Here is a 20,560-nt window from a genome sequence, read left to right on the forward strand (position 1 = left end):
CTCATTGGTAGATCGCAAATATATCCAAGATCATCTTTACCCATAAAACACAAGCAAATGACACTTGTAGAGCAAACATGCCACCTAGGAACAAGATAATTTACAATATCAACACTAAGTGGCAATACCTCAAACGTACACATTCTCTAGGCTTGTAATATGCACATAGCATATTACTCCCCCATAATGTGATCACCCAACAATATTAACAAGTGGCAAACGAAAAAACAACAAGAGACAATTAATGGACCATTTAGAATTTGAATTTCTCATGAGTAAGACATACCACATAGAAGCTAGATAATCTTGAAATATCAATACTAAGTGGTATTCCCCATGTATACACATTTATAGGATCGTGGGGTGTGCGAAGCACATCACTCCCCCATAATGAAATAATCCATTAATCTCTCACAAGAGCCAATCAAAGATACAAACAAGATGCAATAAGGCTCAATCCAAGACTCACATGTACATGATATGCAAACCAACATACACATATTCACTTACTCAAGATAAGCAAGTTGGAAGCACAACATATACAAACACATGCAAGGTACAAAACCACAACATGCAAAAGGGGAAAGCAACTAACAATGTAAATAGTTTAAGTACAAGTTACCGTAAGGAGGCACATTGGATATAAGATAGAAACTCGATAATCCAAATGACTTGGCTTGAGATAATATGAATGATGAAGACCCCTTAATTCTTCATTATGTATCCAAGTCTCTAATGTCCTCCATATTCACCTATTGATCAAGTTTGAGCTTGTTGGTCCCCAACCACGTTAGGTCCTAAGAGGTTAGTCACAATAGGCTTGGCAACCCAAATGGTACTTTTCTTGACACCACTTTGAGTACCAACAAACTTGGCAAACACATTGCCAACCTTATCCTTCCCAAGAGAATAGATATCATCAATAATGATTGGGTTGGATAAATTACCTCTCGTGCAAGAAGAAGCGAAGTGACCCTTCTTACGACATAAGTAGCAACATATACCCTTTAATTTCTTCCCTATTGATTTCTCAACATGAGGAGTGTTGGCTTGGGTCTTATTGGGAAGGGGGCTTTCTTCAAATTGTACTTGAGTATGTGAGTGCACTTGTGGCCTCTTCCCTTGTTGCTTGTGACTTTGGGGCTTCTTCTTTAGTGGGCAAGATCTAACATGGTGCCCTTCAATTTTTCACTTGAAGCAAATAATCTTGGCCAAATTCTTGACTTGATCTTGGCCCTTATTCTTGAAGCTTTTGGACTTATTCTTCTTGTTGGAGTTGAATCCAAGTCCATTTTTATCATTCGGGGATTTTTGTCCACACAAGACATTGTTGAGTGTGGACATCCCTTCATGACTCTTTTTCCAAGTCTTTCTTCAAGGAAGTGACTTGGGCCTTGAGCTCTTTGATTTCCTCTACATGGTTAGTATCAACACAAGTACTAGAGGAAGTATAAGCTTCATTGTTAGAGCAACAAGGCATGGAAAGTAATTCATCACAAGATGGACCAACATTATGAGTAGATGAATTACAAGGACTAGCACATGGCAATATAGCTTTTTGACTAGAAGTAGTGCTAATGTCCACATGAGGCTCACTCGATGTTACCTTGGTAGTAATAGCCTCATGAGCTAATTTTAGCACATTATGGGATGCTAGAAGATCATCATGAGAGCTTGTGAGCATTACATGACTTTCTTCCAATTTCCCATAATTGCTAGATAGCAACTCAAGTTGAGCCCTTAGCTCAACATTCTCCTTTAAAATGGATGCTTCGCAAGAAGTAGAGTTAGTAGCACAAGCATCTTCATTAGCAATAAGAGGAGAAGGAACCTTGGCAAGCTCTTTAGCATATGAAGCTTCAAGTTGAGCATGAGACTCGGTGAGTTCGATGAGCGAGCTCTTCATAGCCCTTGAGCCATTTCCGAGGTGCTCATAGTCCTCAAGGAGTTTAGCATGAGCAACTTGAAGCTTATCATTTTTAGTTCTAAAATCATTAGCCACCTCGAGAGCTCTATCATAGGATCCCTTTAATCTAGATAGTTCTAGAGCAAAGGTTTCCTCAAGAGATTCCTTGGTGGTTTGTTCATTATCAAGAGCTTGAGATAGCTCTGCGATCTCATTAGCGTAATCACGCTCATGACCTTGCATTGTCTCAATGGTGGCCTCATGCTCCTCAAGATGAGCTTCCAACTCCTCAATGTATTTCTTGCCCTCAGTGGCAATAGACATGATTTCCAAGAAGTTGGAACGAGCAAGTTTATTCTTATAAAGAGATCTAAAAATCATTTCACCCTTAATTTTTAAGGATGCAATATTATCACTCTCTTTATCATTATCCTCATCCCCATTATCATCAACATCATCATCATGAGATATATTGGAATTCAAAGTAGGAGATACCTTTGAAGCCTTAGCCATAAGGCAAAAGTGAGTCACAATAGATGATGATATAGGATCCCTTGAAGCATCATTCAAGGCCACATTTTGTTCCATGGAGTGATGAATTTCCTCTACATTGTTAGCACAACAACTCGAGGAAATATATACATTTTTATCATGGCAACAAGATATAGGAGGCATATCATCATGAGATTTAGACAGGCAGTTTTTACATGATATGCAAGGACTACCAATTGTCAAGGACAAGAAGTATTTTGGAAATGATACTCATTGGTAGATCGCAAATATATCCAAGATCATCTTTACCCATAAAACACAAGCAAATGACACTTGTAGAGCAAACATGCCACCTAGGAACAAGATAATTTACAATATCAACACTAAGTGGCAATACCTCAAATGTACACATTCTCTAGGCTTGTAATATGCACATAGCATATTACTCCCCCATAATGTGATCACCCAACAATATTAACAAGTGGCAAACGAAAAACCAACAAGAGACAATTAATGGACCATTTAGAATTTGAATTTCTCATGAGTAAGACATACCACATAGAAGCTAGATAATCTTGAAATATCAATACTAAGTGGTATTCCCCATGTATACACATTTATAGGATCGTGGGGTGTGCGAAGCACATCACTCCCCCATAATGAAATAATCCATTAATCTCTCACAAGAGCCAATCAAAGATACAAACAAGATGCAATAAGGCTCAATCCAAGACTCACATGTACATGATATGCAAACCAACATACACATATTCACTTACTCAAGATAAGCAAGTTGGAAGCACAACATATACAAACACATGCAAGGTACAAAACCACAACATGCAAAAGGGGAAAGCAACTAACAATGTAAATAGTTTAAGTACAAGTTACCGTAAGGAGGCACATTGGATATAAGATAGAAACTCGATAATCCAAATGACTTGGCTTGAGATAATATGAATGATGAAGACCCCTTAATTCTTCATTATGTATCCAAGTCTCTAATGTCCTCCATATTCACCTATTGATCAAGTTTGAGCTTGTTGGTCCCCAACCACGTTGGGTCCTAAGAGGTTAGTCACAATAGGCTTGGCAACCTAAATGGTACTTTTCTTGACACCACTTTGAGTACCAACAAACTTGGCAAACACATTGCCAACCTTATCCTTCCCAAGAGAATAGATATCATCAATAATGATTGGGTTGGATAAATTACCTCTCGTGCAAGAAGAAGCGAAGTGACCCTTCTTACGACATAAGTAGCAACATATACCCTTTAATTTCTTCCCTATTGATTTCTCAACATGAGGAGTGTTGGCTTGGGTCTTATTGGGAAGGGGGCTTTCTTCAAATTGTACTTGAGTATGTGAGTGCACTTGTGGCCTCTTCCCTTGTTGCTTGTGACTTTGGGGCTTCTTCTTTAGTGGGCAAGATCTAACATGGTGCCCTTCAATTTTTCACTTGAAGCAAATAATCTTGGCCAAATTCTTGACTTGATCTTGGCCCTTATTCTTGAAGCTTTTGGACTTATTATTCTTGTTGGAGTTGAATCCAAGTCCATTTTTATCATTCGGGGATTTTTGTCCACACAAGACATTGTTGAGTGTGGACATCCCTTCATGACTCTTTTTCCAAGTCTTTCTTCAAGGAAGTGACTTGGGCCTTGAGCTCTTTGATTTCCTCTACATGGTTAGTATCAACACAAGTACTAGAGGAAGTATAAGCTTCATTGTTAGAGCAACAAGGCATGGAAAGTAATTCATCACAAGATGGACCAACATTATGAGTAGATGAATTACAAGGACTAGCACATGGCAATATAGCTTTTTGACTAGAAGTAGTGCTAATGTCCACATGAGGCTCACTCGATGTTACCTTGGTAGTAATAGCCTCATGAGCTAATTTTAGCACATTATGGGATGCTAGAAGATCATCATGAGAGCTTGTGAGCATTACATGACTTTCTTCCAATTTCCCATAATTGCTAGATAGCAACTCAAGTTGAGCCCTTAGCTCAACATTCTCCTTTAAAATGGATGCTTCACAAGAAGTAGAGTTAGTAGCACAAGCATCTTCATTAGCAATAAAAGGAGAAGGCACCTTGGCAAGATCTTTAGCATATGAAGCTTCAAGTTGAGCATGAGACTCGGTGAGTTCAATGAGCGAGCTCTTCATAGCCCTTGAGCCATTTCCGAGGTGCTCATAGTCCTAAAGGAGTTTAGCATGAGCAACTTGAAGCTTATCATTTTTAGTTCTAAAATCATTAGCCACCTCGAGAGCTCTATCATAGGACCCCTTTAATCTAGATAATTCTAGAGCAAAGGTTTCCTCAAGAGATTCCTTGGTGGTTTGTTCATTATCAAGAGCTTGAGATAGCTCTGCGATCTCATTAGCGTAATCACGCTCATGACCTTGCATTGTCTCAATGGTGGCCTCATGCTCCTCAAGATGAGCTTCCAACTCCTCAATGTATTTCTTGCCCTCAGTGGCAATAGACATGATTTCCAAGAAGTTGGAACGAGCAAGTTTATTCTTATAAAGAGATCTAAAAATCATTTCACCCTTAATTTTTAAGGATGCAATATTATCACTCTCTTTATCATTATCCTCATCCCCATTATCACCAACATCATCATCATGAGATATATTGGAATTCAAAGTAGGAGATACCTTTGAAGCCTTAGCCATAAGGCAAAAGTGAGTCACAATAGATGATGATGTAGGATCCCTTGAAGCATCATTCAAGGCCACATCTTTTTCCATGGAGTGATGAATTTCCTCTACATTGTTAGCACAACAACTCGAGGAAATATATACATTTTTTATCATGGCAACAAGATATAGGAGGCATATCATCATGAGATTTAGACAGGCAGTTTTTACATGATATGCAAGGACTATCAACACAAGCATGTGAAACATTTAGAGTGCTCGAAGTGTTAACGCCCAAAGATGAAGCATTGCAATAATATAGTGATGAAGGATCATTAACAATAAACCCACTTTCATTATTGCAATGGTCACCACTACTCACCATATCATTACCTTGTGGCAATCCACATGTAGGTGAAGTAGATGAAGTTGAGAAGACCACACGACCGGAGGTGGAGGGAGAACAATCATCCCTGCAAATCTAGGACACACCATATTTATCTTGAAGCTTTGTCCACAACTCATGAGCATCCCGGAATGACATGAGTTGAAATATAACTACATTGCTCAAAGCATCAAAAAGCACATTAGAAGCTTGAGCATTGAGATAAGAGTTTTTCTCATCCTCTAAAGATATACTTTGAGAATCCTTTGGAGGAGAAAAACCCATATCTACAATTCGCTCTAAATTTGGGTCCATGACCCTAAAGTGATTAAGCATGCGAATTACCCAATCATCAAAATTTGTGCCATCGAAACTAAGAGTGTCAGTGAATCCTAAACCCCTAGTCGACATCCTTACTCTCTAGGTGGTTAAACCTAATAAAGAGAGACCTAGCTCTGATACCAATTGAAAGGACGTGGATGTCGCCTAGAGGGGGGGTGAATAGGCGCTTTAAAATAATTAAGGTTTAGGCTTGAACAAATGCGGAATAAAACTAACGTTTAATATGTCAAGCACAAAACCTACAAACTGTTGGAAATATGCCCTAGAGGCAATAATAAAATGGTTGTTCTCATATTTCCTTGTTCATGATAATCGTCTATCGTTCATGCTATAATTGTATTAACAAGAAACAGTAATACATGTGTGAATGAATAGATCACAATGTGTCCCTAGCAAGCCTCTAGTTGGCTAGCTCGTTAGTCAATAGATGATCATGGTTTCCTGATCATGGACATTGGATGTCATTGATAACGGGATCACATCATTGAGAGAATGATGTGGTGGACAAGACCCAATCCTAAGCCTAGCACTAGATCGTATTGTTCGTATGCTAATGCTTTTCTAATGTCAAGTATCTTTTCCTTCGACCGTGAGATTGTGCAACTCCCGGATACCGTAGGAGTGCTTTGGGTGTATCAAACGTCACAACGTAACTGGGTGACTATAAAGGTGCACTACGAGTACCTCTGAAAGTGTCTGTTGGGTTGGCGCGAATCGAGATCGGGATTTGTCACTCCGTGTGACGGAGAGGTATCTCTGGGCCCACTCGGTAGAACATCATCATGAGCTCAATGTGACTAAGGAGTTAGTCACACGATGACGTGCTACGGAACGAGTAAAGAGACTTACCAGTAACGAGATTGAACAAGGTATAGGTATACCGACGATCGAATCTCGGGCAAGTTCTATACCGACAGACAAAGGGAATCGTATACGGGATTGATTGAATCCTTGACATCGTGGTTCATCCGATGAGATCATCATGGAGCTAGTGGGATCCACCATGGGTATCCAGACCCCGCTGATGGTTATTGGCCAGAGAGGTGTCTCGGTCATGTCTGCCTGTCTCCCGAACCCGTAGGGTCTACACACTTAAGGTTCGATGACGCTAGGGTTATAGGGAATTGTTATACGAGATTACCGAAAGTTGTTCGGAGTCCCGGATGAGATCCAGGACATCACGAGGAGCTCCAGAATGGTCCGGAGGTAAAGATTGATATATAGGACGGATGGTTTCGGAGACCGGAAGTGTTTCGGGCATCACCGGTAACGTACCGGGACCACCGGGACCACCGGAGGTGGTCCCGGAGGACCACCGAAGGGGGGCTGCGACCCCAAGAGGTAAGATGGGCTAAGTGGGGGTGGGAACCAGCCCCTAGTTGGGCTGGTGCGCCTCCCCACTCAGCCCATGGTGCAGGGGAAAGGAAAAGAGGGGGGAACCCTAATTTAGGTGGGCCTTAGGCCCACCAGAGGGGTGCGCCACCCCTCCCCCTTGCCCTGGCCGCCACCCCTTCCCCATCTGAGGGCTGCCGCACCCCTTAGGGGTGGGAACCCTAAGGGCTGCGCCCCCTCCCTCTCCCCCTATATATAGATGAGGTTCGGGGCTGTTTGAGACACGGTTTAATCTCTCTCTCGCAGCCCTGCTTCTCTCCCTCCTCCTCTCTGTCGGCGCTTTGGCGAAGCCTTGCCGGGAGACCTCGTCTCTCCACCAACACCACGCCGTCGTGTTGCTGGTCATCTTCCTCAACCTCTCCCTCCTCCTTGCTGGATCAAGGTGTGGGAGACGTCACCGGGCTGCACGTGTGTTGAACGCGGAGGTGCCGTTGTTCGGCACTAGATCGGAATCACCGCGAGTACGACTCCATCAACCGCGTTCTAGCAAACGCTTCCGCTTAGCGATCTTCAAAGGTATGAAGATGCTCTTACCCCTCTCTCATTGCTGGTCTCTCCATAGGAAGATCTGAACATGCTTAGGAAAAATTTTGAATTTATGCTACGTTACCCAACAGTGGCATCCGAGCCAGGTTTACTATGCGTAGATTCTATGCACGAGTAGAACACAAAAGTTGTGGGCGATGGTTTGTCAATTTGCTTGTCGTTACTAGTCTTATTCTTTTCCGGCGGTATTGTGGGATGAAGCGGCCCGGACCGACCTTACACGTACGCTTACGTGAGACTGGTTCCACCAACAGACATGCACATCGTGCATAAAGGTGGCTAGCGGGTGTCTGTCTCTCCTACTCTAGTCGGATTGGATTTGATGAAAAGGGTCCTTATGAAGGGTAAATAGCTTTGGCATATCATCGTTGTGGCTGTCACGTAGGTAAGAAGGCGTTCTTGCTAGAAACCCAAATCAGCCACGTAAAACTTGCAACAACAATTAGAGGACGTCTAACTTGTTTTTGCAGGGTTTGACATGTGATGTGATATGGCCAAAGTTGTGATGTTGCATGTATGATGTATGAGATGATCATGTTATTGTAATAGGTTTCACGACTTGCATGTCGATGAGTATGACAACCGGCAGGAGCCATAGGAGTTGTCTTAATTTATTGTATGAGATGCAACGCCATGTGCTTGCTACTTTTACTTCATTGCTAACGGTTAGCCATAGTAGTAGTGATAGTAGTAGTTGGCGTGACGACTTCACGAAGACACGATGATGGAGATCATGATGATGGAGATCATGGTGTCACGCCGGTGACGATGATGATCATGCGATGCCTGAAGATGGAGATCGAATGAGCAAAGATGATAATGGCCATATCATGTCACTATATGATTACATTGTGATGTTTATCATGTTTTACATCTTATTGCTTAGAACGACGGTAGCATAATAAGATGATCCCTCTAAAAAAATTCGAGAACGTATTCCCCTAAGTGTGCACCGTTGCGAAGGTTCGTTGTCTCGAAGCACCACGTGATGATCGGGTGTGATAGATTCTAACGTTCGCATACAACGGGTGTAAGACAGTTTTACACACGCGAAACACTTAGGTTGACTCGACGAGCTTAGCATGTACAGACATGACCTCGAATACAAGAGACCGAAAGGTCGAACATGAGTCGTATGGTTGAATACGATCAGCATGAAGTTGCTCACCATGGTGACTAGTCCGTCTCACGTGATGATCGGACACGGGTTAGTCAACATGGATCATGTATCACTTAGATGACTAGAGGGATGTCGATTTAAGTGGGAGTTCATACTTAATTTGATTAAATGAACTTAATTGTCATGAAATTAGTCTAAAAGTTGTCTTTATAAATATTGTAGATGTCCAACGTGAACCTCAACTTCAACGCATTCCTAGAGAAAAACAAGCTGAAAGATGATGGTAGCAACTATGCGGACTGGGTTCGCAACCTGAAGCTCATCCTTGAAGCAGCTAAAAAGGCTTATGTCCTTAATGCACCGCTAGGTGACCCTCCCGCTCCCGCAGCAGCGCAGGACGTTCTAAACGTCTTGCAAGCGCGGAGTGATGACTACTCTCTGGTCAGGTGTGGCATGTTATACAGTTTAGAAACGGGGCTCCAAAGACGTTTTGAGCAACACGGGGCATATGAGATGTTCCAAGAGCTGAAGCTAGTTTTTCAAGCTCATGCCCGTGTCGAGAGATATGAAGTCTCCGACAAGTTCTTCAGCTGTAAGATGGAGGAGAACAGTTCTGTCAGTGAGCACATACTCAAAATGTCTGGGTTACACGGTCGTCTGACTTCACTTGGAGTCGAACTTCCGGATGATGCTATCATTGACAGAATCCTCCAGTCTCTCCCACCAAGCTACAAAGGCTTTGTGCTTAACTACAACATGCAAGGGATGGAGAAAAACCATTCCCGAGTTGTACTCGATGCTCAAGTCTGCAGAAGTAGAAATCAAGAAGGAGCATCAAGTGTTGATGGTCAACAAGACCACTAGTTTCAAGAAAGGCAGGGGTAAGAAGAACTTCAAGAAAGACGGCAAAGCTGTTGCCGCGCCCGGTAAACCAGATGCCGGGAAGAAGAAAAAGAACGGACCCAAGCCTGAGACTGAGTGCTTCTACTGCAAGGGAAAAGGTCACTGGAAGCGGAACTGCCCCAAATACTTAGCGGACAAGAAGGCCGGCAACGTTAAAGGTATATGTGATATACATGTTATTGATGTGTACCTTACCAGCGCTCGTAGTAGCTCCTGGGTATTTGATACCGGTGCTGTTGCTCACATTTGCAACTCAAAGCAGGAACTGCGGAATAAGCGGAGACTGGCCAAGGACGAGGTGACGATGCGCGTCGGGAATGGTTCAAAGGTCGATGTGATCGCCGTCGGCACGCTACCTCTACATCTACCGTCGGGATTAGTTTTAAACCTTAATAATTGTTATTTAGTACCAGCTTTAAGCATGAACATTGTATCAGGATCTTGCTTAATGCGAGACGGCTACTCATTTAAGTCAGAGAATAATGGTTGTTCTATTTATATGAGTGATATGTTTTATGGTCATGCTCCGCTGGTGAATGGTTTATTCTTGATGAATCTCGATCGTGATGTTACACATATTCATAGTGTGAGTACCAAAAGATGCAAAGTTGATAATGATAGTCCCACATACTTGTGGCACTGCCGCCTTGGTCATATCGGCGTTAAGCGCATGAAGAAGCTCCATACTGATGGACTGCTGGAGTCTCTTGACTTTGAATCATTTGACACATGCGAACCGTGCCTCATGGGCAAGATGACTAAGACTCCATTCTCAGGAATAATGGAGAGAGCAGCCGACTTATTGGAAATAATACATACTGATGTGTGTGGTCCAATGAACGTTGAAGCTCGCGGTGGTTATCGTTATGTTCTCACTCTCACCGATGATTTGAGTAGGTATGGGTATATCTACTTGATGAAGCACAAATCTGAGACGTTTGAAAAGTTCAAGGAATTTCAGAGTGAGGTTGAGAATCAACGTGACAGAAAGATTAAATGTCTACGATCTGATCGTGGAGGAGAATATTTGAGTCACGAGTTTGGCACACACCTAAGGAAGTGTGGAATCGTTTCACAACTGACGCCGCCTGGCACACCGCAGCGCAACGGAGTGTCTGAACGTCGTAATCGCACTTTATTAGATATGGTACGATCTATGATGTCTCTCACCGACTTACCGCTATCATTTTGGGGATACGCATTAGAAACTGCAGCATTCACTTTAAATAGGGCACCGTCTAAATCCGTTGAGACGACACCGTATGAACTATGGTTTGGCAAGAAACCTAAGTTGTCGTTTCTTAAAGTTTGGGGCTGCGATGCTTATGTGAAGAAACTTCAACCAGAAAAGCTCGAACCCAAAGCGGAGAAATGCGTATTCATAGGATACCCTAAGGAAACTATTGGGTATACCTTCTATCTTAGATCCGAAGGTAAAACCTTTGTTGCCAAGAACAGATCCTTTCTAGAGAAAGAGTTTCTCTTGAAAGAAGTAAGTGGGAGGAAGGTAGAACTTGATGAGGTAATTACACCCCCTCTCGAACAGGAAAGTAGCGCAACGCAAGAAGTTGTTCCTGTGATGCCTACACCAACTGAAGAGGAAGTTAATGATGATGATCATGAAGCTTCGGATCAAGTTACTACTGAACCGCGAAGGTCCACAAGGGTACGCTCCGCACCAGAGTGGTACGGCAACCCTGTGATGGAAATCATGTTGTTAGACAACGGTGAACCTTCGAACTATGAAGAAGCGATGGCGGGCCCGGATTCCAACAAATGGCTTGAGGCCATGAAATCCGAGATAGGATCCATGTATGAGAACAAAGTATGGACTTTGGTGGACTTGCCCGATGAACGGCGAGCCATAGAAAATAAATGGATCTTCAAGAAGAAGACTGATGCAAACGGTAATGTAACCGTTTACAAAGCTCGACTTGTCGCAAAGGGTTTTCGACAAATTCAAGGAGTTGACTACGAAGAGACTTTCTCTCCCGTAGCGAAGCTGAAATCAGTCCGAATCATGTTAGCAATTGCCGCCTTTTATGATTATGAAATTTGGCAAATGGACGTCAAAACAGCATTCCTTAACGGGAATCTTAAGGAAGAGTTGTATATGATGCAACCAGAAGGTTTTGTCGATCCTAAAGGTGCTAACAAAGTATGCAAGCTCCAGCGCTCCATCTATGGGCTGGTGCAAGCATCTCGGAGTTGGAACATTCGCTTTAATGAGGTGATTAAAGCGTTTGGGTTCATACAGGTTTACGGAGAAGCCTGTCTGTACAAGAAAGTGAGTGGGAGCTCTGTAGCTTTCCTCGTACTATATGTGGATGACATATTATTGATGGGGAATGATATAGAGATGTTGGAGAGCATAAAGGCCTATTTGAACAAGAGTTTTTCAATGAAGGACCTTGGAGAAGCTGCATACATATTAGGCATCAAGATCTATAGAGATAGATCGAGACGCCTCATAGGTCTTTCGCAGAGTACATACCTTGACAAGATATTGAAGAAATTCAATATGAAAAACTCAAAGAAAGGGTTCTTGCCAGTTTTGCAAGGTATGAGATTGAGTAAGACTCAGTCGCCGACCACGGCAGCAGATAGAGAGAAGATGAGTTCTGTCCCCTACGCTTCAGCCGTGGGCTCTCTAATGTATGCCATGCTGTGTACCAGACCTGATATAAACCTTGCGATAAGCTTGGTAGGGAGGTACCAAAGTAATCCCGGTGCGGAACACTGGACAGCGATTAAGAATATCCTTAAGTACCTGAAAAGGACTAAGGAAATGTTTCTCGTTTATGGAGGTGACGAAGAGCTCGTCGTAAAGGGTTACGTCGATGCTAGCTTCGACACAGATCCGGATGACTCTAAGTCACAAACCGGATACGTATATGTGTTGAATGGTGGGGCAGTGAGCTGGTGCAGCAGCAAGCAAGAAGTCGTGGCAGCATCTACATGTGAAGCGGAGTACATAGCTGCTTCAGAAGCGGCTCATGAAGGAATTTGGATGAAGGAGCTCATCACCGACCTTGGAGTGGTTCCAAGCGCGTCGGGTCCTATGACACTCTTCTGTGATAACACTGGAGCCATTGCCATAGCCAAAGAGCCCAGGTTTCACCGGAAGACGAAGCACATCAAGCGCCGCTACAACTCCATCCAGGACCATGTCCAAACTGGAGTGATAGATATTTGTAAAGTACACACGGATCTGAATATTGCAGACCCGTTGACTAAACCTCTTCCACGAGCAAAACATGATCAGCACCATAATGCTATGGGTGTTCTATACATCACAATGTAACTAGATTATTGTCTCTAGTGCAAGTGGGAGACTGTTGGAAATATGCCCTAGAGGCAATAATAAAATGGTTGTTCTCATATTTCCTTGTTCATGATAATCGTCTATCGTTCATGCTATAATTGTATTAACAGGAAACAGTAATACATGTGTGAATGAATAGATCACAATGTGTCCCTAGCAAGCCTCTAGTTGGCTAGCTCGTTAGTCAATAGATGATCATGGTTTCCTGATCATGGACATTGGATGTCATTGATAACGGGATCACATCATTGAGAGAATGATGTGGTGGACAAGACCCAATCCTAAGCCTAGCACTAGATCGTATTGTTCGTATGCTAATGCTTTTCTAATGTCAAGTATCTTTTCCCGGAGGACCACCGAAGGGGGGCTGCGACCCCAAGAGGTAAGATGGGCTAAGTGGGGGTGGGAACCAGCCCCTAGTTGGGCTGGTGCGCCTCCCCACTCAGCCCATGGCGCAGGGGAAAGGAAAAGAGGGGGGGAACCCTAATTTAGGTGGGCCTTAGGCCCACCAGAGGGGTGCGCCACCCCTCCCCCTTGCCCTGGCCGCCACCCCTTCCCCATCTGAGGGCTGCCGCACCCCTTAGGGGTGGGAACCCTAAGGGCTGCGCCCCCTCCCTCTCCCCCTATATATAGATGAGGTTCGGGGCTGTTTGAGACACGGTTTAATCTCTCTCTCGCAGCCCTACTTCTCTCCCTCCTCCTCTCTGCCGGCGCTTTGGCGAAGCCTTGCCGGGAGACCTCGTCTCTCCAACAACACCACGACGTCGTGTTGCTGGTCATCTTCCTCAACCTCTCCCTCCTCCTTGCTGGATCAAGGTGTGGGAGACGTCACCGGGCTGCACGTGTGTTGAACGCGGAGGTGCCGTTGTTCGGCACTAGATCGGAATCACCGCGAGTACGACTCCATCAACCGCGTTCTAGCAAACGCTTCCGCTTAGCGATCTTCAAAGGTATGAAGATGCTCTTACCCCTCTCTCATTGCTGGTCTCTCCATAGGAAGATCTGAACATGCGTAGGAAATTTTTTGAATTTATGCTACGTTACCCAACACAAACAACTAGGCTCACCTATGTGCACCAACAACTTATGCTAAGCAAGATAAACAACTAAGTGATAGCAAGATATATTACAATAAACAATATTTCTATCACAAAGTAAAGTGCATAAGTAAAGGGTTGGGGTAAGAGATAACCAAGGCACGGGGAGTCGATGATGTATCCCGAAGTTCACACCCTTGCGGATGCTAATCTCCGTTAGAGCGGTGTGGAGGCACAATGCTCCCCAAGATGCCACTAAGGCCACCGTAATCTCCTCACGCCCTCGCACAATGCAAGATGCCGTGATTCCACTAAGGGGCCCTTGAGGGCGGTCACCGAACCCGTACAAATGGCAAACCTTGGGGGCGGTCACCGAACCCGTACACGTGGCAACCCTTGGGGGCGGTTACCGAACCCGTACAAATTGCTCGGGGCAATATCCACAACCTAATTGGAGACCCTGACGCTTGCCCGGAGCTTCACACCACAATGATTGAGCTCCGAGACACCACCAAGCTTCTAGGACGCCAAAGCATCCGCGAAGAACAATATCTAGGGTACTAAGTACCAAAGGTAATAAGCTTCTCACACTTCACTTCCACGTATCACCGTGGAGAACTCAAACCAATGCAACTAATGCAATGGCAAGAACACACGAAGTGGTCAAGTCCCTCACACTCAAATCCCTCCACAACAACAAAAGCTATGGAGAAATATGAGAGGAAGAACAAGGAGCTCACAAAGAACTCCAAGATCAAGATCCAAGGGGTTCCCCTCACATAGAGGAGAAAGTGATTGGTGGAGATGTGGAGCTAGATCTCCTCTCTCTTCTCCCTCAAGAACAAGCAAGAATCATTGGAGGGACTGAGAGTAAGCAAGCTCTAAGAATGTCAACAATGGAGGTAGAACAAGAGCTCAACGGATAGATAAGACCAAGGGGGAAGAAGACCCCCTTTATATAGTGGGGGAAGGAATCAGACCGTTACCCCCACTCTCTGCCCGAGCTCCAGCGGTACTACCGCTGGCTGCAGCGGTGCTACCGCTGGCACTCCAGCAGTACTACCGCTGACTGCAGCGGTACTACCGCGAGCTAGTGGTACTACCGCTGGTACTCCAGCGGTACTACCGCTGGCACTCCAGCGGTACTACCTCTGGGCCCCTGGTAGTGCAAAGGCACTATCACCGCCAAGAAAGTCTTCGCAAAAAGGTCCGTCCACGAACAACCGCTAGGCAGGCGGTACTTAGCTCTTGGAGCGGTACTACCGCTGACCAGGGGAGGTACTACTGCCAGCCAGCGGTACTACCGCTAGGGCCAGCGGTACTACCGCTAGGTCCAGCGGTACTACCGCTAGGTCGAGCGGTAGTACCGCTCGCCACTGAAACAGCCATAACTTTCGCATACGAGCTCCGAATCGAGCAAACCCAAGCTTGTTGGATTCAGGACGACAAGAGCGACTGAAATCTTAAGACCATGCAAATATGAAAATGCCAATGACGTAGAGATGTGAGTCCTCTATGAATGAATAACCGACAAAAACTCCAACATTGAAAACATCATAGTAGATGCATATGGACACCGTTTTCGATGAACTCGAGCTTGTCACGAAGATGACCATAAGCTCTAAAACTCACAAAGAGAAACACCAAACAAGAACCAAGAAGTATGATGCAAGGATGCAAATGGTTTGAGATCTCAACGAACGATACGATCAAGCTACTCACTTGAGAGCCCCCCTTGATAGTATAGCAATCTATCCTAAACAGAAAACCTATCAAGGGCAAACCTATACCTTGCACCTCGTCCTCTTGAGCTAGATGATGATGATCTTGGCTTCCTCAAGATGGACCACCTTTCTTGATTGCGTTGGCTTGATGAAGACTAGTTGATTGCTCCCCCATACTCACTATGGGTGAGCCACTCTTCAACATATCTTCACAAGTCCATTGCCACCATAATGGACAACAAGCTTCAAGTATGATATCTTTGTGCTGATCCACTTGAACTTGCACATCGCAATCTTGATGACGATCACAACTTGACGTCATACTTCATGGGTTGTATGAGATCTTCTCTTTGACGCAAGCCCATGTAAACACACCTAACCCCCACATAGAACTCTCACGAAGACCATGGGTTAGTACACAAACACGTAATGGACAATGCTTACCATACCATGGGATCACTTGATCCCTCTCGGTACATCTTGTACGCTTTGTGTGTCGATCATCTTGATTTACTCTTTGTCAATGGACAGCAAGCTTCAAGCGTGATATCTTCGTGCTGATCCACTTGAACTTGCACATCGCAATCTTGATGACGATCACAACTTGACGTCATACTTCATGGGTTGTATGAGATCTTCTCTTTGACGCAAGCCCATGGAAACACACCTAACCCCCACATAGAACTCTCACGAAGACCATGGGTTAGTACACAAACACGTAATGGACAATGCTTACCATACCATGGGATCACTTGATCCCTCTCGGTACATCTTGTACGCTTTGTGTGTCGATCATCTTGATTTACTCTTTGTCTGAGATCTTGATCAACCTTGTGTCTCTATGACCATTCTTTGGATAATACCTTGAATACCACCTTGGTCATCATATAAACTCCTTGAACCCAACAGATGGACTTCAAGAAGTGCCTATGGACAAATCCTATAAATATAACTTAAGGCAACCATTAGTCCATAGGAATTGTCATCAATTACCAAAACCACATATGGAGATATATGCTCTAACAACATCTATTGTCCATCCCTCCCGTGGCAGCGGGGTCCAAATGGATACTACGGGATATTAAGGTTCTCCTTTTAATAAAGAACCGAACCAATGCATTAGCACTTGGTGAACACATGAACTCCTCAAACTATGGTCATCACCGGGAGTGGTTCCGGTTATTGTCACTTCGGGGGTGCCGGATCATAACACATAGTAGGTAACTACAACTTGCAAGATCGGATCTAAAACACACATATATTGGTGACAACATAATAATTTCAGATCTGAAATCATGGCACTCGGGCCCTAGTGACAAGCATTAAGCATGGCAAAGTAGTAGCAACATCAATCTCAGAACATAGTGGATACTAGGGATCAATCCCCGTCAAAACTAACTCGATTACATGATAGATCTCATCCTACTCATCATCGTCCAGCGAGCCTACGAATAGATTACTCACGAACGATGAAGAGCTTCATGGAATTGGAGAGGGAAGAAGGTTGATGATGACGATGGCGACGATCTCCTTGATCCGGAGCCCAAAACGGACTCCAGATCTGCCCTCCGGATGAAGAACAGGATGTGGCGGTGCCTCCGTGTCGCAAACACGATGAAATCTTCTCTTCTGATTTTTTTTGGGACGAAAGGGAATAAATAGAGCTGAGTTTGGAGGCGGCAGAGCCACGTGGGCCCCACAAGCTTGGTTGCCGCGGTCGGGGGAGGCCGCGGCAACAGGGCTTGTGGCCCACTGGCCCGTCCCCTCAGGTGGATCTTTGCGCAGGTATTTTTCATATTTTCTATAAATATTCTTCGTAAATTTTCAGGACGTTCCGAGAACTTTCATTTCTGCACAAAAACAACACCATGGCAATTCTGCTGAAAACAGCGTCAGTCCGGGTTAGTTCCATTCAAATCATGCAAATTAGAGTCCAAAACAAGGGCAAAAGAGTTTGGAAAAGTAGATACGATGGAGACGTATCAATCAGCCACCAGGCCCAAGAGGTAGCATGGGCCAAAAGGGGGAGGGCAACCAACCCAAAGTGGGTTGGTACGCCTCCCACAAGAGGCCCAAGGCGCAGGAGGGAGAGAGGGGGGAATCCTAGGCGCTGGTGGGCCTCCACCCTCTCCCCCTGCCCTAGCCGACGCACTTCCCATCTGGGGGGGGGCTGCCGCAGCACCCAGGGGGGAAACCCTAGGGGTGGCACCCCCTCCCCTCCTCCTATAAATACCTAGGGGTTTGGGGCTGTTGGGACACACCATTTCTTCTCCCTTCGGCGCAGCCCTGCTCCCCTCCTTCCTCCTCCTCCCACGGTGCTTGGCGAAGCCCTGCCGGGAGACCTCGTCTCTCCATCGACACCACGCCGTCGTGCTGCTGGAGAGCTTCCCCAACCTATCCCTCCTCCTTGTTGGATCAAGGTGCGGGAGACGTCACCGGGCTGCACGTGTGTTGAACGCGGAGGTGCCGTGGTTCAGCACTAGATCGGAATCACACCGCGATCTGAATCACCGCGAGTATGACTCCATCAACCGCGTTCTAGCAACGCTTCCACTTAGCGATCTTCAAAGGTATGAAGATGCACTCACCCCTCTCTCGTTGCTGGTCTCTCCATAGGAAGGCCTGAAAATGCGTAGGATGTTTTTTTGATTTTATGCTACGTTACCCAACATACTGTTGAGCACGATCGCAGGCAAGGGGTTTGCCCATAGTGTACGTTCAACTACCTTCTATTTTGTTGACACGCCTGTGGAACGGGTGTCAATAAAGTTACTGCCGCGACGACAGGTCGCCACGTGCCCAACAAGCTTCACCTAAACACGTGTCCACTCGACACCTATCGACGAGTCTCGGACTCTTGCAACGTGGAGCGGTGGGAAGGAGCTTGCCGGTCTGTGGTTTGCCGGATCGGAGCCGTGCCGACATCTTGTGTCTTGATTTCCAAGATTTCCGCAATATTTCTCGATGACATGGGTGGAGGTCTTCTTCGTGGTCTTGAGTGTAGTTGAGGGTCATCCTCCGACAAACCCTTGCTGGCAGGGAGGCTATTGTCGTTTGTGCATAAGTCAAGGATACGAACACCCGTGTTTAATACACCAACACCATGGATCATGCCATTGCATGCTTTTGAATGAAAATGCAAATCGTGAAATGAGTACTACGGTTGTTGAAGGTGAAAATTAGGGTATATGACCGATCACCGTCCGCGTCCGCAGACGTTTGACAACTCAAATTAACTGTGCGTGGTTATAGATGCTTTAAGGCTTTGCTTGGCTGCAAGGTGAAATATGCCCTAGGAAACCGAGTCACTCTAAGAGCATCTCCAACAGCAGCATCAAAAGACACGTGCGCGGTAAACTAGCACTTTAGCGCGCGCGGGACGGAAACGCGCGCTCCAGCAGAGGCGGGAAAGTAGCGCGCGCTGTAAACGATTGCGCACACGCGGGAGAAAGCGGGCGGCCGCCTGCTAGATTTGACGCACGGCTTTCGGCGTGCCTATAAATTGCTGCGCTCGCCACGCGCGCTACCCATCGCCTTCCACACTGTCACGCGCGCTCTGTCGCTTCCTCTCCGCTTCCCCGCCCCGCCACCGCGCCCCCACCGAGCCACCATGCCGCCGCGCCGCCGTGGATCTTCGAGCTATCGCGGCGTCCGCGAGCGCCCCTCCGGCGCCTACTACGTCGAGATCCGGTTCGGCGACGTCCGCCTCGGCCTCGCCATGTTCGAGATCTCGTACGAGCCCGCCCGCGTACGACGCGGCAGCGTGGCGCCTAGGGAGGCCTCACGCGCAAATGAACTTCCATGACGTCTACACACGCGAGCAGGCACAAGTCGTCGCCCCTCCGCCTCGTCTGATAACAAACCAGGCCCGTGAGGACCACCGTCGGCGGCAGCGCCGCCTCCTCATCGTCGAGGAGGACGAGCGAGCCATGGTGGAGTGGCGCTGGCGCTACCCGGAGGATGTCGCCGCCAAGAACGCTTTCTGGATGGAGAGGACGGCAAATTGCCGCGCGGAGCGGGAGGACAGGCGTTGGCGCAAGGCACTTGCCATATTGCAGTGCGATCTCGTCAACGCCGGTGGGAAGTCATTCTTCGGGATTGACGATGAACGTTGGGATGACATTTGGCTCGATACCTCGGACACCGAGGATGATGATGATGATGAAGACGACTCGGAGTAGGTTCTAGTAGTTGCACCGTTGTTTTTATCTAGTTGCATCGTAGTTTTTTATGTAGTTACACAATAGTTTTATGTATCATTTTTATCTATGATTGTGAAATATATATATGTATCGTTTAATCTATCTATCTATGTATCGTGAGAAATATCTATGTATATCTATGCATTTTAGCGTATCTGCTGGAACTATGCGCGCGCTAAATTACCGCGGCCGTTGGAGCCAACCCCCTGCCGTGCTAAAGCAGGCTCTCGGCGCGCTGCAAACTGATTTTTAACGCCGCGCCTTAGGCGGCTGTTGGAGATGCTCTAACAACCCGAAATCCTATCCGATGCTCTGATTCTCCAACCACACCGCAAGAACCCTAGTTGCCCAGACCATCTCCATGCAAGGAAAGCACACGAGAAAACGATGGATGATTACTCACATGGGGAAACCCCGTGACACCAAAACCCACCCCCTCCGAATGGCAAGCCTCAACGTCCTCTCCGTAAACCTGCCCCGTGCGTCCTTCCTAACCGCAACCAACTCAACTCTACTTGCTCCACCCCTGAAAAA

The sequence above is a fragment of the Hordeum vulgare genome, chromosome 7H, assembly GCF_904849725.1.
Source record: "Hordeum vulgare subsp. vulgare chromosome 7H, MorexV3_pseudomolecules_assembly, whole genome shotgun sequence".
In the NCBI taxonomy this organism is placed as follows: domain Eukaryota; kingdom Viridiplantae; phylum Streptophyta; class Magnoliopsida; order Poales; family Poaceae; genus Hordeum; species Hordeum vulgare.